We start from the raw sequence: 20,377 nt of genomic DNA, 5'->3' as shown, positions 1-20,377 counted from the left end.
ATAAAGGTTCCTTTAAGTGACATCATCCAAGATGGCGTCCCTTCAATTCCGACTGACTGATAGAATCCTATCAGCCAATTGGAATTAAGGTAGGAAAGATCCTATTGGCTGATGCAATCAGCCAATCGGATTGAAGTTCAATCCGATTGGCTGATCCAATCAGCCAATAGGATTGACCTCGCATTCTATTGGCTGTTCCAATCAGCCAATAGAATGCAAGCTCAATTCTATTGGCTGATTGCATCAGCAAATAGGATTTTTACTACCTTAATTCCGATTGGCTGATAGGACGCCATCTTGGATGATGTCACTTAAAGGAACCTTCATTCGTCAGTCGTCGTCGGATGGAAGAGGATGCTCCACGTCGGATGTCTTCAAGATGGACCTGATCCACTCCAGATGGAAGAAGATGCCACCTGGATGAAGACTTGTGCCCGTCTGGATGTCCTCTTCTGGCCGCATAGGATGAAGACTTCTGCCCCTCTGGAGGACCACTTGTGCCCGGATGGGTGAAGGCGGCTCTAGTTAGGGTGATCTTCAGGGGGTTAGTGTTAGTTTTTTTTTAAGGGGGGATTGGGTGGGTTTTAGAGTAGGGTTGGGTGTGTGGGTTTTTAATGTTGGGGGGTATTGTATTTTTTACAGGTAAAAGAGCTGATTACTTTGGGGCAATGCCACGCAAAAGGCTCTTTTATGGGCTATTTGTAATTTAGTATAGGGTAGGGAATGTTATTATTTTGGGGGCTTTTTCATTTTATTAGGGGGATTAGATTAGGTGCAATTAGTTTAAAAAAATTGTAATTAATTTTTATTTTCTGTAATTTAGCGTTTGTTGTTTTTCGTACTTTATTTTATTTAATTTAATTGTATTTAATTGTAGTTAGTTTAGGCAATTAATTTAATTATAGTGTAGTGTAAGGTGTAATTGTAACTTAGGTTAGGGTTTATTTTACATATAAATTTGTATTTATTTTAGCTAGGTAGTTATTACTACCTAGTTGAAATAAATACAAAGTTGCCTGTAAAATAAAAATAAAACCTAAGATGGCTACAATGTAATTAGGGTTTATTTTATAGGTAAGTATTTAGTTTTAAATAGGATTAATTTATTTAATTGTAGTAATTTTATTTCGTTTTATTTAAATTATATTTAAGCTAGGGGGTTTAGGGTTAGACTTAGATTTAGGGGTTAATAAAATTACTATAGTGGTGGCGAAGTTGGGGCGACAGATTAGAGGTTAATAAATGTAGGTAGGTGATGGCGATGTTAGGGACGGCAGATTAAGGGTTAATAAAATTTAACTGGTGTTTGCGAGGTGGGAGTGCGGTGGTTTAGGGGTTAATACATTTATTAAAGTGGCGGCGATGTCCGGTCGGCAGATTAGGGGTTTAATAATTTTATTATAGTGTTTGCGATGTTGGGGGGCCTCGGTTTAGGGGTTAATAGGTAGTTTATGGGTGTTAGTGTACTTTTTAGCACTTTAGTTGAAGAGTTTTATGTTACGGCGTTAGCCCATAAAACTCTTAACTACTGACTTTTAAACGCGGTAGGAGTCTTGACAGGAGAGGGCGTACCGCTCAATTTTTCCAAACTTGTAATACCGGCATTTGGAAAACCCCATATAAAAGATAGGATACGCAATTGATGTAAGTGGTTTGCGGTATGCTAATATCTCAGAAAAAAATTAAGCGGTACACCTGTACCTGTCAGACTTGTAATACCAGCGGTCGTTAAAAAGCAGCGTTGGAATCCCTCAACGCTGCATTTTAAGGCTAACGCAAGACTCGTAATCTAGGCGTATGTGTTTCACTAGCACACACATTTTTCACTTTTAACTAGTAATATGATTGCAACCCGAAGTGTGCAAAAAGCCTTCGCCTAGTACAGTTAATGCGTGAACGGGATCACAAAATAGCGTTCCACATGCAATTTAGCCGAAAACGTGTACCGTTTAAATGACTGAAGTCTACTGCACTTATAATTTTAAGGGGCTACATAGTTTTACAAAGCTATACAAATAAATGATAATTATAATAATAATCATAATGATAATAATAAAAGGCATATCTCCTTTAAGTGTTTATATATATTTTTTTAAACACAGGGATTTTGTCTAGTTTATAAAATGACTTCTTTTAAATATGGGAATAAAACTGGGGCTTTGGAGCCAGCAGTAGACACATACTGGTGCGTAATTAATTACTTTTCATGTTTTGTTTTCGCCCAATTAAATACTTGAAGTACATCATACATTGCTGTACGAAAACACAAGTGCCCATATACTGATAATCGCTAAGCACTTATCCTCACATCCAGCACAGAATCACAACAATAACCAACATCTTTTCTGGAGAATTCACAGGCAATGTGCTCCTGAGATAGAATTGAGGTTGTGTAAGACTCAGTGATGGGCAAATCTGGGTTCACTGAGGACAAACTTTGAAAATCTCTATTTTTTATTCTATGGTTTAGCATCTTTTATATAAACAGTCAACAAAAAGCTCTTTGCACAATAAAGTTATAGATTAAAATTTCCCAATTGTCAAAAGATCCTTTTTAAATTTTGTTCAGATTTCATAGAATAAAAGTGTACGTTTGAGTTATATTTTTTTACTTTTTTATTAAAGTAAACTACCTCCTCTTAAACAGTTAAAAAGAAAAGCTGGGCAAACATGAAAGGTACACTGTGAAAATAAAAAAACAGGGAGTTTTCAGTGAAAGCTGATAAATGAGATCCATTTAAAACACACAAGAACATTGTTGCAATTCTGAACAAAAACTATTTAAAACTTGATCTTGGATACAAAAACTCACACAAACCTTTTCTAACAGATTTTTAATGGAAACCTTAGTATATCTTATAGAGAATGTGACACCATAATGTACATTGTGACTTCACATTCTAATGAGTAACATATGTGCAGATGCAAGTGTGAAGAAACACAACCAGGTCGAAAAAACAAACAAAGCCATTAAAGACTGATGCATGATATGGTCTCTCTCAGGAACATGAGGGTCCTGCTTCTTATTTGCCTTGTTTTGCCAGCATTAATAGCCTTCCCACTCTTCTATGGACCTGAGACGCTGAAGGTTCCAGATGAACTGGGGACCAACTCATCGGAAATACAATCAGGTGAATACACCTCTCCCTGAGTCAATAAAGTTATACATATTAGTAATCACTAGCATCAAGCACTGAGTAGGTTTATACTCAATAGCACTCTGTGACAACAGAACCACTGTGATAAATGTATAGCGGTGGTTCTGGTGTCACAGAGTGCTATTGAGTACACAATTCTAGTCAGTGCTTAAGCTGAGGATTACTAGTATATCCTGCTCCCCTTATAAGGACATTATTAATATTAAAATTAATACAAACATTTGGGGTGGGGGTTCAACTTGTAGTGCCATTGATTAATTTCCTATTTTGATTATATGGAGAGGTTTACTAAGTGCCTGCTGATTGACAGACCTCTAGCTCTGATAGGATGACACCTAGTTGCCAACTAACAAATTAAGTCAGAAATCAGAAATATATCAGTGCGCCACCATATGGCCTCTAGTTATCAAGTTCCGTAATTTGCTTGCATTCGCCGGCCCAATACGCCCGCCTAAGCTCGCCTCACATCGCCGCCGCGGACCTGAATATGCTCGCCAAAGTTATTAAAAAAGCTGTCCAAAAGCCACGCATCAAGTATTGGGAGATGAGCAGCGGACTGTGAAAGTTATCACACATCGATCTCGCTGCTCTTCGGCTTTTCTACAGCTTTATTAATACCCCTGTCACTAATCACTCACACTATACTATACTGTTCTACCCCCTATACCGACGCCCCCAGAGCCCCCCGCAACTAAATAAAGTTATTAACCCCTAAACCGCTGCTCCTAGACCCCGCCGCAACTATAATAAATGTATTAACCCCTAAACCGCCGCTCCTAGACCCTGCCTCAACTCTAATAAATGTATTAACCCCTAAACCGCTGCTCCCGGACCCCTCCACCACCTACATTATACCTATTAATCCCTATCCTGCCCCCCCTATTCCGCCACCAACCATAATAAATGTATTAACCCCTTTCCTGCGGATCCCGGACCTCGCTGCCAACTAAATAAATTGTTAAACCCTTAAACCGCCGTTCCCGGACCCCGCCGCCACCTATATTAAACTTATTAACCCCCTATACCGCCTCAACCTATAATAAAATTATTAACCCCTAAACCTAAGTCTAACCCTAACCCTAACACCCCCCTAACTTAAATATTAATTAAATTAATCTAATAATTATATTGTAGCTATTTTAGGATTTATTTTTATTTTACAGGCAAATTTCAATGTATTTTAACTAGGTACAATAGCTTTTAAATAGTTATTAATAGCTGCCTAGTTAAAATAAAGACAAATTTACCTGTAAAATAAAAACTAACCTAAGTTACAATTACACCTAACACTACACTATCATTAACACAATTATTCCTATTTAAAAATAAATACTTACCTGTAAAATAAACCCTAAGATAGCTACAATGTAATTAATAATTACATTGTAGCTATTTTAGGATTTATTTTTATTTTACAGGTAACTTTGTATTTATTTTAACTAGGTAGAATAGTTATTAAATAGTTATTAACTATTTAATAACTACCTAGCTAAAAGAAATACAAAATTACCTGTAAAATAAATCCTAACCTGAGTTACAATTAAACCTAACACTACACTATTATTAAATAAATTAAATTAATTAACTACAAATACCTAAAATTAAATACAATTAAATAAACTAACTAAAGTACAAAAAATAAAAAAAACTAAGTTACAAAAAATTGCTAATTACACCTAATCTAAGCCCCCTTATAAAATAACAAAGCCCCCAAAATAAAAAAAATCTCTACCCTATTCTAAATTACAAAAGTTAACAGCTCTATTACCAGCCCTTAAAAGGGCCTTTTGCGGGGCATGCCCCAAAGTAATCAGCTCTTTTGCATGTAAAAAAAAAACTACAACCCCCCCAACATTAAAACCCACCACCCACATACCCCTACTCTAACCCACCCAAACCCCCCTTCAAAAACCTAACACTAACCCCCTGAAGATCTCCCTACCTTGAGTCGTCTTCAGCCAGCCGACCACCGATGGAACAGAAGAGGACATCCGCAGTGGCCAAAGTCATCATCCAAGGGGCTGAAGAGGTCTTCCATCCGATAGAAGTCTTCATCCATGCGGCGTCTTCTATCTTCATCCATCCGGAGCGGGGCAGAGAATTCTTCAAACGAGCCAACGCGGAGCCATCCTCTTCCAACGACGCCTACCCGACGAATGGATATTCCTTTAAGTGATGTCATCCAAGATGGTGTCCCTCGAATTCCGATTGGCTGATAGGATTCTATCAGCCAATCGGAATTAAGGTAGGAATAATCTGATTGGCTGATGCAATCAGCCAATCAGATTCAAGTTTAATCCGATTGGCTGATCCAATCAGCCAATCAGATTGAGCTTGCATTCTATTGGCTGTTCTGATCAGCCAATCAGATTTTTCCTACTTTAATTCCGATTGGCTGATAGAATCCTATCAGCCAATCGGAATTCGAGGGACACCATCTTGGATGACATCACTTAAAGAAATATCCATTCTCAGGTAGGTGTCGTTGGAAGAGGATGGCTCCGCGTTGGCTCGTTTGAAGAAGGCTCCGCTCCGGATAGATGAAGATTGAAGACCTCTTCAGCACCCCTTGGATGATGACTTCGGCCGCTGCGGATGTCCTCTTCTGTTCCATCGGTGGTCGGCTGGCTGAAGACGACTCAAAGTAGGGAGATCTTCAGGGGGTAGTGTTATGTTTATTTAAGGGGGGTTTTGGTTAGAGTAGGGGTATGTGGGTGATGGGTTTTAATATTGGGGGGTTGCATTTTTTTTACATGCAAAGGAGCTGATTTCTTTAGGGAATGCCCCTCAAAAGACTCTTTTAAGGGCTGGTAATAGAGCTGTTTCCTTTTGTAATGTAGAATAGGGTAGGGCATTTTTTATTTTGGGGGCTTTGTTATTTTATTAGGGAGCTTAGATTAGGTGTAATTAGTTAAAAATCTTGTAATATTTTTTTATTTTTTGTAACTTATTTTTTTTTTATTTTTTTGTACTTTAGTTAGTTTATTTAATTGTATTTAATTGTAGGTATTTGTAGTTAATTAATTTAATTTATTTAATGATAGTGTAGTGTTAGGTTTAATTGTAACTTAGGTTAGGATTTATTTTACAGGTAAATTTGTATTTCTTTTAGCTAGGTAGTTATTAAATATAAATCCTAAAATTGATATAATGTAATTATTAATTACATTGTAGCTATATTAGGGTTTATTTTACAGGTAAGTATTTAGTTTTAAATAGGAATAATTTAGTTAATGATAGTGTAGTGTTAGGTGTAATTGTAACTTAGGTTAGTTTTTATTTTACAGGTAAATTTGTCTGTATTTTAACTAGGTAGCTATTAAATATTGCTATGTGCTTAACAGTTTTAATCTGTTAGCAGTTACGTGGTAGAAATAGAAATAGGCTGGTGCCTAATATCTTGGTGCGGTGAACATCTAATGAACAGTTGGTAAAGTGGATAAAAAGTGTAACATGGGTTTCATGTATAATAGCTAAACACAAGAAAGATGTAATAGTGCAATTGGGTTAAATCGAAAATCTTCCTAAAACTGACACTGGTATTTAGAGGCAAATAACATTGCATTCACAGAATGTGTTCAAAACATGTATGTACATATACACAAATACAAAAAGTGCTGGTGTAACAATGATATTCTTAAAAAGTTGCAAATATGTGTTAAAAAATACGTGTTGAAAAAAACGTGTTGAAAAAATAGTCAAAGTGAGATCCAAATATAAGGGTAACTCAAAAACAAATAAAAAAGTACATAAAAAAACAAACGTTTGTACTAAGTTTCAAATAGACATTCCCATATCCTGTGTATAAGAGTGTTCCTAATCTTCTTAGGCGAAAATTTAGTGTTTGATTTAAACGTTGGTTCAGGAGAGGTCCTTCTGCCAAAGAGAAATAAATAATGGTATAGATAGTTTTAAAAGAGGGTAAATATCAAAATACTCCTTACCAGTCAACGCGTTTCGGTCTTCCAGTGACCTTTATCAAGACTGTCTTGATATACCTGTTATTATACCTGAATAAATTGTTATTGTTTTTAACATAAACTTTGACACTTTGTAATTTGTGGTACTTTATACATAGCCTCATATAGACCCAGCCTCCACATGGTGGCGCTCTGATATATTTCTGATTTCTGACTATTTTGATTATATCAATAGCTATATTTATGTTAAGTACATAGTGGATTATTCAGGCATTGTTTAGCCCAATCACTTAAAGGGACACTAAACCCATTTTTTTTCTTTCATGATTCAGATAGAGCAGCAATTTTAAGCAAATTTCTAATTTACTCCTATTATCATTTTTATTCATTATCTATGGTATCATTATTTGCTGCTCTATCTGACTCATGAAAGAAAAAAAAATGTGGGTTTAGTATTCCTTTAAATTTTGTTCATGAGATAAAATGTACTTAATGGAAGCTGCCTAACTTGTTCTTACACACTGACCTCTCCCACTAACTCACTAAAACACTAAGGGGTAGATTTACCTGCTATCTACCCCCGTACTTTACCGTTTATTGGAAATGTAAGTTAAGAAGCAGCGGTCATAAGACCACTGCTCCTTAACTTACCTGCCACCTCAGAGCTGGCGGACAGCAATCAGCCCGATCGGATACGTGCAGTGGGAGGCATTGCACAAGCACAAGAAATGCTTGTGCATTGATAAATGCCGACAGTGTATGCTGTTGGCATTTATCGATGTCCGCCCGCACATTGATAAATCTACCCCTAAGGGGTAAATACTATTAGAGTTATAAACATTTTGAGAATATATTTTCTGATAAGCTCTTCAAATGGAAATAGCGACTGCTCTACCAATAACTGTGTAATGTTCCGTGACCTTAGAGTATTGCTGAGCAACATATTTATTTATTAATAGATACAAAAGCTGAATATCAGAGGATTAAAGAGTTAAGTATCATTACATGAGTTTGTTGGTATCAGTGGGTGAAAGAGTTGGGTATCACTGGGTGTGGTAGCTATGTATCTCACTTGGGCCCGATGCAGCAATATATTCAAAAGGGATCCTACGTGATGTCGAGAAAGCTGGCAAAATATTCAAAAGTGCCGACATTACTGTTTAAAGGCAGCATTGCTTAGAGTAGGCATACTATACATATTCCAAGCAGCATCGGCACCAACATTGGTAATGTAAAGTAAAATGGGCATTTGGTTGGACATTGTCCTTAGAATAGCATTAGGGAGGGCCTTGCCCAAAAGTCTAACAGCTATATTGCCCCAAAAATAAAACAAAAAACAATATTCTAAAAAAAAAAATCCCCAAAAAACCCTAAGGGACTGATTTATTATGCCCCATATTGAGCCAAATACATATGTTTCCACGTGAGCCTTTAGGCTCGCCGTAAACAGGAGTTAGGAAGCAGGGGTCATAAGACCGCTGCTCCTTAACTTGTCTGCCACTTCTGATATGGCGGACTGCAATCCGGCCAATCGCATACGATCGGGTTGATTGAAACCCCCTGCTAGCGGCCGCAAATGTGCAGGGTTCAGCATTGCACAAGCATTTCTAGTGAAAAGCTTGTGCAATGATAAATACCGACAGCTTTGGCATTTATCGACATGTAGCGGACATGATCAATACAGCGGATCATATCCATTCACACATTGTTAAATCGGCTCCTAAATCTAAACCCCAAAGTTTCTACTCACCCAACTTGACTCTGGGTCCTACATGATGAGGTCTGGTGGTGCTCCTCTTCTTTCATCATGGCAGAGGTCCTCTAGGACGGTCCTTTTTTTACCTTCATGGCGGCAGTCCTCATCTTCCATCTTCTATCTTCTTCTATCTTTCATCTTTTCTTATCTTCTTGCAGACATCGTCTTTGTCACTGCCGCACACTGAAGGTTGAATGTGAGGTTCCCCTTTATATAGTGGTGCCTTTTCTATTAACTGATTTTTTTAAATTCATATTCCAATCAACCAATAGAAAAAGCTTTCATTCTATTGTTTGATTGGACTAAGAATTAAAAGAAAAAATCAGCTTTTAGAAATATAAGGGAACCCCTATATAATTAGGAACCGCGCATTCAAGATTCAGTGTGCGGTGGTGACTGCATGAAGAGGACATCTGCCAGAATATAAGAAGAAAATAAGCATCAGATCGAAGATAGAAAAAGATGGAAGAGATACCTTGGTATTGTTTAGAGAGGTAGCTGACTATTATTGAATAAGTAAACTCTGTATCATTGAGTGAGGAGTTGGGTGTCATTGAGATAGGTAGCTGGGTATAAATGAGGGAGATACCTTGATATAACTGAGTTAGCTATTATTGAATAAGGACACTTTGTATCATTAAGTGAGGAGCTGGGTATCATTGAGAGAGGTAACTGGGTATAACTGAGTGAGATACCTCAATATCAATTAGAGAAGTTGCTATTATTGAGTAAGGACACTCTGTATCATTTAGTGATATCAATGGATAAGGTAGCTCGGTAACATTGGGTAAGATAGCTTAGTGTCATATTCTAACTTGTACTGTACCTTTAATTGTGAGGCTTGTTCTATGACATCACTTTGCTATTTTAACACCACCTCTATACAGGTGCATTGCTTGATGATTTCCAGGCTAAGGCAGTATTGCCAATCGGTACCTGAGATTAACTCCTCAAGATCTTTTCTCCTCGTGGGTGTTAAATCTATTTATTTTCTCAAAGCAAGCCTTCTTCTTGTTGTCTAATAACTTCACCATCAACCTAGTAGTTGATCAATGTTTGCTAAACTCAGTATTCAGTGACTCTCACAGATTCGGTGTGGAACTACTTTTACATGCTGCATAGGAATACAGCTCCTACAAAGAACGGTTGTTGCCTGTTCCAACCATCTACTTGGGATTAACTTGTATTTGGATCCTCTCTGATCTGTCTGCTGGTTATGGAAAAGATTATCCTACTAAAGTAAGTTTATCTTGTCCATATTTACTAATCTTCTTCACAGAACAAGCTGAAAGTAGTGATGTCCAGTTCATGAATGAATCGTTCTTTTGAACCGGATCTTTTCACTGAACTGCATGAATCAGTTCACCAGACTGAACTGATTTGTTTGAAACAGTTCAGTTAGAATCAACAAAAAAGGACCGTGTACAAAAAGATCACTTAGAATGGGTAAAGCAAGAGCTCATGACTATCAAGCAGGAGCACAAACTGGAAATCCAGGAAATCAGATCACAAATCTCTGATCTAATTATTGACAATGAAAGATTAAAATGTGATCTCAAGAAATCCAAGGAAGAACTGAAACGCCATCAGGAAAATCACCCAAGCAACCAATACATAGCTCCACATAGACCAACAACAAACTTTCAAAAGAACAAAATAGTACATAACCGAGTGACAGTGACCTTGGGAGAAACAAGGCAGAAAGAACCACAAGCAGGGACCCAGTCTTCTCAAGAGAAAACACCCAAAGACCAGACACAGCCCCCTGCCAAGCAACAACAGACTACAGCCCAGGTCAGAGCAGAAAACCAAGCAGAGCAGCTGGCCAGTGTACTGGGGGTCACTAAGGAAATCCCTGAGAAACCACTACAGAATCTTACAAAAAATAAACCAGAAGAGCACACAAGGCAAACCCCTGAAACAGATGTTCTCATCTTAATGGACTCAAATGGCAAATACCTAGATGGAAAGCGCCTCTTCCCTGGTAAGAGAGTTCTCCAGTACAAATGTGTAAACATGGAAAAAGCAAAAGAGAGAATTCTAAACCCAAATTTTAATAACCCAAAATATATAATCATCCACACTGGCTTAAATGAACTGCAAGATCCAGAGAAATATATTAATGCAATGGAAGCCCTGATAACTATCACAAGAAATAAATTCCCACTAACAAAAATCATCCTTTCTAGCCTATTACCAAGGAGTGACATGCACAGTAATATTGTCCAAAACATCAATATGCAGCTAAAGGCTTTTGCTCAAACCCCAAACATAATGGTGGCCCAACACCACAACATTAACTGTACACACCTATATGACCAAGTGCATCTTAACAAACGGGGGGTACGTATGTTTGCCAAAAATCTAAAAGATACAACACTGGAGCGCAACATACTCACTTCACATTTAGAGAGACACCCCCCCGATAATAACAGGGATAGAACAACTACACATTGGAGTGGGTACTCACATACATGGAATAATAGTAAAAGATACTTGATACCCTCAACTGGACAGTACAGGGAGAACCTACAGGCTCCTAACAACAGCCAATACAGTGCCCACTACAGAGACTTCCAAAGAAATAAAAGGCAAAATACGCAGGCAGACTCAGAACTTAGGGAAATTCGAGAACTAATCCATGCACTATATGAAAAGCTTTAGAAACAAACCAGGATATCACAAATGAACTGCAAGAGGGAAAACAAACAACAACAAAAACCTTAATTCTTACAGCCTGAAAGCTTAATTAGCACACTATAGACTGGACACAAGATGAACAGTCTCACAATTAGCAGCTGGAATATACAAGGACTCACTTCCTCCACATTTGGAGACAAAATCAGGGATCCTGATTTTCAACAAAATATAAGAAATCATGATATTATCTTGTTACAGGAGACATGGCAAGATAGAAGCACAGCATCATCTTGCCCTATGGACTATAAAGAGTTAATAATTCCTGCAGCAACAAAACATAAAAGAGGAGGGAGACTCTCAGAGGGGTTATTAGTGTGGTACAAAGAGAGTCTCAAACCATTTATCACCCCAGTGAAGAAAGGTGCAACACATCTGTGGATACAAATATCAAAGAACCTTGTACAGACATCTCACAATCTCTACCTCTGTGCCATATACATTCCACCACGGGAATCACCATATTATGACTCGGAATACTTCAATACACTGCAGGGGGAGATCTCAAACTTTCAAACAAAAGGACAAATTATGCTAATCGGAGACATGAATGCTCGTACAAGCAATGCAAGGGACTATACCCCCAGCCAAGGAAATAAACATATATTTGGAAAGAGTACGGATTTTGACACCCTGATGGACACTCAAAGAAACAGCTATGATAAAATAATGAACACACATGGGAAAAAACTCCTTGATGTTTGTAAAAGATTAGGTCTGTACATTGTAAATGGAAGGGTAACTGGAGACAGGCTGGGAAGTTTTACATTTAACTCATCAAGTGGTAAAAGTGTCATTGACTATGTGATAACTGACCTGGACATCAGAAAGATCAGTTCGCTGATAGTAAGACCCCAGTCCTACCTATCAGACCATAACCAAGTGGTCATACACATCAATAGTTCAAAGAAAATCCCAACATGGAAAGTCAGGAAACATCTGTACAGAATACCCTCTAATTACCTGTGGTCCCAACAAAGTAAGGAAATCTTTATGAACAGCTTGGAAAATGAGAAGATAACAAATCAAATTAATGCTTTCATTAATAGAAGCTACAGTTATACTCCATATGACACAAATAAAGCAACAAATGATTTAACAACTATTCTCCATAGAGCAGCAAACAAATCCCTTAAACTGTCAGACAAAAGACAAAGGAAAAATAACAATAAAAATGATTGGTTTGATAAAGAATGTGCAGCCTTAAATCTTGAGGTGAGAAAATTATCAAACCTTAAACACAGAGAACCACTGCGAGAGGATCTGAGGTGCACATATAACCGCAAACTAAAAGACTACAAAACTACCCTAAAAAGCAAGAAAATAAACCACCTAAATAAAACACTCTCCCAAATTCAAGAATCAACAGATAATAAATAATTCCTTTTGGAGCTTGTGGAAAAAAATCACAACTAAAGCCACTGGGCATATTCCAATCCAAGATGGTGACATAATGACAGATTATTTTCAAACATTATACAAAGATCTAGAACATAATAAGCTCAATACGTCACAAAAAGAAACTTGTGAAAAACTGTTAAATTTAGAAAATGTAATAAAGAACTATCAAACTCCTCTAGACTTCCCCTTCACGCTACAGGAAGTTGCAAAAGGCATAAAGTCATTAAAACCAAGAAAAGCTTGTGGATCTGACCAAATACTAAATGAGATACTGATTCACAGCAGCCCACATCTCCAAGAGGCTCTCAAAAAACTGTTTAATATCATCTTACAAGTAGGGCACTTCCCAGAAACATGGACAGAAGGTCTGGTTACCCCATCCACAAACATGGGGATCTAACTGACCCAAAGAACCACAGGGGAGTCTGTGTAAACAGCAATGTGAGCAAACTCTTCTGCACAATCCTGAACCAGAGAATATTAAAATTTCTAATAGACAGCAGAACCCTGCACATGAGTCAGATAGGTTTCCTCCCTAAACAAAGAACCACAGACCACATCTTCACATTACAAGCTATCACTAACAAGTGTGTGAAAAGCTCACCATCAGGGAAGGTGTTTGCATGTTTTGTGGACTTCAAAAAAGCATTTGACTCAATCTGGCACCCAGGCCTATACATGAAACTACTGCAAAGTGGAATTGGTGGGAAGGCATATGACATAATAAAGACCATGTATTCATCCCTCAAATGTAAAGTAAAAATAAACAAACTACAAACAAAGAGCATTGAACAAAAGAGAGGTGTCAGACAAGGATGCAGCCTCAGCCCCACATTATTCAACCTGTACATTAATGATCTGCCCATAGAACTGGAGAAATGCACAGCACCAGGTATATCCCTGAATGGGAAGGAAATCCATTGTCTCTTATATGCAGATGACCTGGTCATCCTGTCCCTCACAGCAGTGGGTTTGCAAGAAAAACCAGACCTACTGCAGACATACTGTAAGTCATGGGCAATGGAAGTGAATATGGAAAAAACGAAAATCATGATTTTCCAGAAAAAGCCCAAAAATCTCCAGCAAAAACTCAATTTCCTAATGTTCTCTAAAGAGGTAGAGCACTCATTAAATTATACCTATCTTGGGCTTACACTGAGTGCATCAGGAAGCTTTAAACGGGGCATCAAAACACTGCAAGAAAAAGCCCTTAGAGCCTTCCATGCAATAAAGAAGCCGCTAGCCAGTCTAAACCCTCCTACAGAACTGTTACTTAAAGGGACAGCCTAAACCCTCCTACAGAACTGTTACTTAAGGTATTTGAAAGCACCATTGTACCAATCCTGCTGTATGGCTGTGAGGTCTGGGGCCCAACTCTGACCCAGAACTACCGAGAATGGGACAAAACTCTCACAGAAATTGCACATCTCCAATTCTGTAAATATGCACTGCGGGTACACAGAAATGCCCCTAACAATGGGTGCAGAGCAGAGCTGGGAAGATTTCCATTGTTGCTACCAATGCAAAAACGGGTGTACAAATTCTGGTGTCACCTCACAAATAGTGACACAAGTACACTTTACCACCAAGCACTCTGTGACCCAGCATCAAAAGCATTTAGAGAATATGCATCAGACCTGCAAAACCACATCAGCAAAAGCACAGCCCATGAGAGAGTCACCAAACACCTTACAAACAGCTCTGAAGGAGAGGTACATTGGGCACTGGGAGGAACAGATAGGGCAACAGAACAAGATGGAGTGTTACAGGTCTCTACAGAGAGAGTACAGACTAGCTGAGTATCTCACAAGTGTCACCAACACAAAGCACAGACAGATACTGACTAAATACAGAATCTCTGACCACCAGCTGGAAATAGAGACTGGCAGATATCAGGCACAATGGAGACCCAGGGCAGCCAGACAATGTGCACAGTGTGACAGTGGGGACATAGAGACTGAAGCGCACTTTCTCTTGTACTGTACAAGATACAAACCCTTAGGGATAAATACTTCCCAAAAATAATGAAAGAAATAACAGACTTCCCACAGATGTCGGAACAAGAAAGACTACGCGTACTCTTAGGAGAAAACAACAAAGCTACAAGGATAGTAGCAAGATATGTAGTAGACTGTCACATGACCAGAACCCCCAATCAGATTAAATGAACTATCATATTTACCCACTATACTCCTACTTTATAAATTGTTATTGATTTGTTTTATTGTAACATATTACTTTGGCAACACATGTAATAATGTCATGCTAATAAAGTATTCTTGACTTGACTTGTTCAGTTCCTGAGTCATCAGCAGCACTGGTAGTACGATCCTAGAGTGAGTTCTGCTTCTGCTAACTCCTCCTTTAATGAATCACACAGCAGAATCTCACTCTAGGATCATATTACCAGTGTTGTTGAATCAGTGTACTGTTAGCTAACTCGTTTGCAATGAATCAGTCTGTTAACAGTTCACTGATTCAAAAGAAGTGAACTGTTTGCAAACGACTCAGTGTACTGTTAACAGACTGATTCATTGCAAACGAGTTAGCTAACAGTACACTGATTCAAATATCAGGTCACACTCACAGCAGTTCTCAACAGACCCCTGCATTTACCCCCTAACTGCAACTTACATTAACCCATTCAGCATCCCATGTTTGTTTATATATATATATACATAATTTGTTGTTCTATCTCTATATCTAAGCTAACTTTTACTTAGCAACAGCTACAAATTCTATATATATATTTGTAGCTGTTGCTAAGTAAAAGTTAGCTTAGATATAGAGATAGCTTGTGCAGGAAACGGATCTGCAAATCTGCGGCTCTACAGTTCACCTACTGAACATGAGGTAGAGCCTCTACCTCTTGTTCAGTAGGTGAACTGGTGAATCGGTTCATGAACCGGTTCAGTTAATCGAACCGTCCAAAATGAACCGATTCACCCAGAAGAACCGAACTTCCCATCACTAGCTGAAAGTAGTTCTTGCTGTTTTTCTCTCTGCTTGGATCCATCCGCCTGCTTCAAAGCAACAAGCACACAGACACTGCAGCTGCTGCCTTTTCAAATCTGCACTATAATTCACAACTATTATTTATTATATTAACTTTTGCTACATAGTAGCTGCCTGCCAGATTATCATACCACCTGGGTAGATCTGATTACTAATTGTAGCTACAGTGGGTAGATCTGATTACTACATTGTAGCTACAGTTTTAAAACAAGTTTGTATGAATTTCATTTCTCAGAAATAGTTGTTTGGATTCTAAGGTAAAATGTTGTGTGTATTTAGTCTGCCCTGAAATCCTGAAAAACCTACTCAGTCAAAGCTGAGTATTACACATAGGGGTACATTTAACATGGTTATAGCGAATCATGTCCGCCGCACATCGATAAATGCTGCAGGCATACGCTGTTGGCATTTATCATTGCACCAGCAGTTCTTGTGAACTGCTGGTGCAATACCGCCCCCTGCAGATTTGCGGCCAATCAGTCGCTAGCAGGGGGTGTCAATCAACCCAATCATATTCGATCGGGCTGATTGCTGTCCGCCACCTCAGAGGTGGCGGACGAGTTAAGGAGCAGCGGTCTTAGGACCGTTGCTTCTTAACATCCGCTTCAGTCAGAACTGAAGCGGAGTGGGTCAGAAGCAGCATCCACTGCTTCATAAATCGACCCCTTAGTATCGACTCATAAGATAACCGTGTATCACTGTATGGCATTGCTGTGTTTCAGTTTATACCACCTAGTTATATACAAAAAGTGTTGAGTGATCTTATTGTGAGCACTGACTGACTGTGTTATCTTTCATTGCAGATCCTGTGGAGCAAATGGAAGAAACATTTTTTGCCAGTTCCTCTGATGATTCTGTAGAGATTGTCAGCATGATCATCAGCCAGACGTCTGGGACTCAAAAACCCATATGCTACACCTCTCTGGGCATTTACATTATTTGGTGCTTGTTGTTTTATGATGGATACTTCAGTAAAATACCACAATGAGCCTTTTGGTTTTTATTTCCCCTTTTCCCTGTGGACATTTATCCTTACGCTTGTTCTATACTTTTTTTGCAGTTTCTTGTACAGATTAGGATTTGTCAAAACGGAATTCCTCATAAAGGGATAGATTACGAATGGCGTGTGAGCAGTGAGGCGTTTATCACAAAATCTTTATGTGCATCGGAAGTAGCATGCATATTACAAGTTGAAAGTAAACACATTCAGGCCTATTTATCAAGCTCCGTACTGAGCTTGAAGGGCCGTGTTTCTGGCGAGTCTTCAGACTCGCCAGAAACACAACTTATGAAGCAACGGTCTAAAGACTGCTGCTCCATAACCCTGTCTGCCTGCTCTGCTCGTATTCGATCGGGTTGATTGACACCTCCCTGCTGGTGGCCAATTGGCTGCGAGTCAGCAGGGGGCAGCGTTGCACCAGCAGCTCTTGTGAGCTGCTGGTGCAATGTTAAATGCTCTCCGCATTTAGCGAGGTCTTGCGGACCTGATCTACAGTGTCGGATCAGGTCCGCAACACCTTTGTTAAATAGGGGCCATTCACTTGAGCACAATTACATTTAAGGTGCATCAGACTTCAGAGCTCTGGGTAACTGTTACACTCAACAAAAAAGTTGCACAAAACACATAAAAAATACATTAAAAAGTACAATTACACTCATAATAACACTATCTAATAAAAATCATTAATATAATAATGCATAAAAAAGTTATAAGGGCTTAAAGTCTGAGGTGTTAGAAAAAGAAGGGCTGCAAAGGGTTTTAACAAAGATACATACATATACATACATGCCTATATATATATAGGCACCTATGCAACATTTCCAGAATTTGTCCCTTCCTTACTAAAAAAAAACGACAAAAATACTTATTCATTCCCTCATTTTGTCACGCATTGATTACTGCAACCTACTCTTAATGGCCTTCCAAAACACTGCCTCTCCTCCCTCCAATCTATTATGAATGTTTCTGCTAGACTCATCCACCTAAGTCGCCGATCTACATCAGCTGCTCCGCTCTGCCAGTCTCTACACTGGCTCCCCATACACTCCAGAATACAATTTAAAGTATTAACCCTAACTTACAAAGCACTAAACAGTATAACTCCCAACTATATTTCCTCTCTTATCATGAAATATTCCCCATCCCGTCCTCTTCGATCAACCTCTGACCCACGTTTCTCTATTCCTGTTATCTCTGCGTCCCACTCCCTCCTCCAACACTTCATACGTGCTGCTCCTGTCCTCTGGACCTCTCTACCCCGCTCCATAAGACTGTCTCCAACCTTGTATAGCTTCAGATGCTCCTTGAAAACTCACCTATTCAGAGAGGCTTACCATATCTCCTCCATCCCTCATCCGAACTAAACTAATAAATGAACTGCCTGACTCACTGCTGCAACTACAACCGATGTGACAAGCTACCCCAACCTTATGTCTCTGCACCCTAAACCTGAAGACTGTGAGCTCAATGGAGCAGGGCCCTCTTCCTCCTGTACCAGATTTGTTTAGTTTAATGTTTTGTATTTTTGTCAAAATGTTGTCATAGTATACCCCTATCATTGTACCCAGCGCTACGGAATTTGGCGGCACTAAACAAATAAATTATAATAATAATAATTATAGAAAGTCAATACGGAGATTTGTGCTCATTAAGCTTGAGGAATAATCCAAGTAAAGTAAGCCCAGGCAGGAGGTTAGATAAAAAACAAAATTTATTAGAGCAAACTTTAAAAATAGAAACAAGGACCAAGTACAAAAGCTCAGAACAGTCAGGTTAGTGAACTGATCCTCCTGCAGACATGTTTCGTGCGCATGCGCACTTATTCACTGCTTCAAGGTCTAATAAATTTTGGATTTTATCTAACCTCCTGCCTGGGCTTACTTTACTTGGATTATTCCTCAAGCTTATTGAGCGCAAATCTCCGTATTGACTTTCTACATTTGCTGTTTGCGTGTGTTTGGAGCTGCAGCCAATCAGAGGATCCGTAAAGGGGGTGTGTCCCCTGCCCACTTCCCATAGTGCTGGGTACGTGATACAGAGAGGACGCTCAGGGAGAGCGCAACTTCCAGAGAAACTTCCTTGAATAAATATATATAAATATATATATATATAAATCTGTGTGTGTGTGTATACTTATGTTTTTATGTATTCACATTTGAATATATGTATAACATATATTTGTATAATATGTATACATCATAGACATATACACATATAAACACATAAATACATATGTATACATCTAGAGACATATAGACATATTAGTAGTTGAAAACATGAAACATCATATTTATGCAATATTCATATTTAAATGTAATACTTTGCATTTACTGTAAATATTTCACATAGCAGAATATGTTGTATGTATTTAGAAATAGATATTCCTATAAATATCTATATATATATCTATACCTATATATAATCATATAAACAGCAAAACCCCAGATGTACGTTTCGGCCTATTGTGGACCTCGTCAGTGAGGTGCAGCCATATCTCTCTAGGCACACTGAGCAACGGGTCTACATCTGGATTCCCGCATCACACATAGGGAGACTTCCCAAAATGTCATAATTTGCATAATTAAAAAGAGAGAAGCGCTCAACCTGGGAAAGAACAATAGCATAATAGCTTGCTCTATGGCTAGTTACCACCCAAGAAGCAGCCTCTTTTTGCTCAACATGTGCCTTTCACAGAGAATAACTTTCCTGAAGCATATCAGTCTGATCCTGACTTAACAGTGCAGTCCAGCCCCGAAATGCCAGTCAATGCCTCTCTGAACGAGAGAAACAGCAAAACCCCAGGCGTACGTTTCGGGCCTATTGTGGGCCTAGTCAGTGAGGTGCAGCCATATCCCTCTAGTCACACTGAACAACGGGTCCACGTCTGGATTCCCGCATCACACTTAGGGAGACTTCCCTAAGTGTCATAATTTGCATAAATAAAAAGAAAGAAGCACTCAACCTGGGAATGAACAATAGCATAATAGCTTGTTCTATGGCTAGTTACCACCCTAGAAGCAGCCACATTTTGCTCAATATGTGCCTTTCACAGAGAAGAACTTTCCTGTATCATATCAGTCTGATCCTGACTTAACAGTGTGCCTAGAGGGATATGGCTGCACCTCACTGACGAGGCCCACAATAGGCTGAAACATACGACTGGGGTTTTGCTGTTTCTCTCGTTCAGAGAAGGATTGCCTGGTATTTCGGGGCTGGACTGTACTGTAAAGTCAGGATCAGACTGGTATGCTTCAGGAAAGTTATTCTCTGTGAAAGGCACATGTTGAGCAAAAAGAGGCTGCTTCTTGGGTGGTAACTAGCCATAGAGCAAGCTATTATGCTATTGTTCTTTCCCAGGTTGAGCGCTTCTCTCTTTTTAATTATGCAAATTATGACATTTTGGGAAGTCTCCCTAAGTGTGATGCGGGAA

The sequence above is a fragment of the Bombina bombina genome, chromosome 9, assembly GCF_027579735.1.
Source record: "Bombina bombina isolate aBomBom1 chromosome 9, aBomBom1.pri, whole genome shotgun sequence".
Classification (NCBI taxonomy): domain Eukaryota; kingdom Metazoa; phylum Chordata; class Amphibia; order Anura; family Bombinatoridae; genus Bombina; species Bombina bombina.
Note: the sequence above shows the minus strand (reverse complement) of the source record.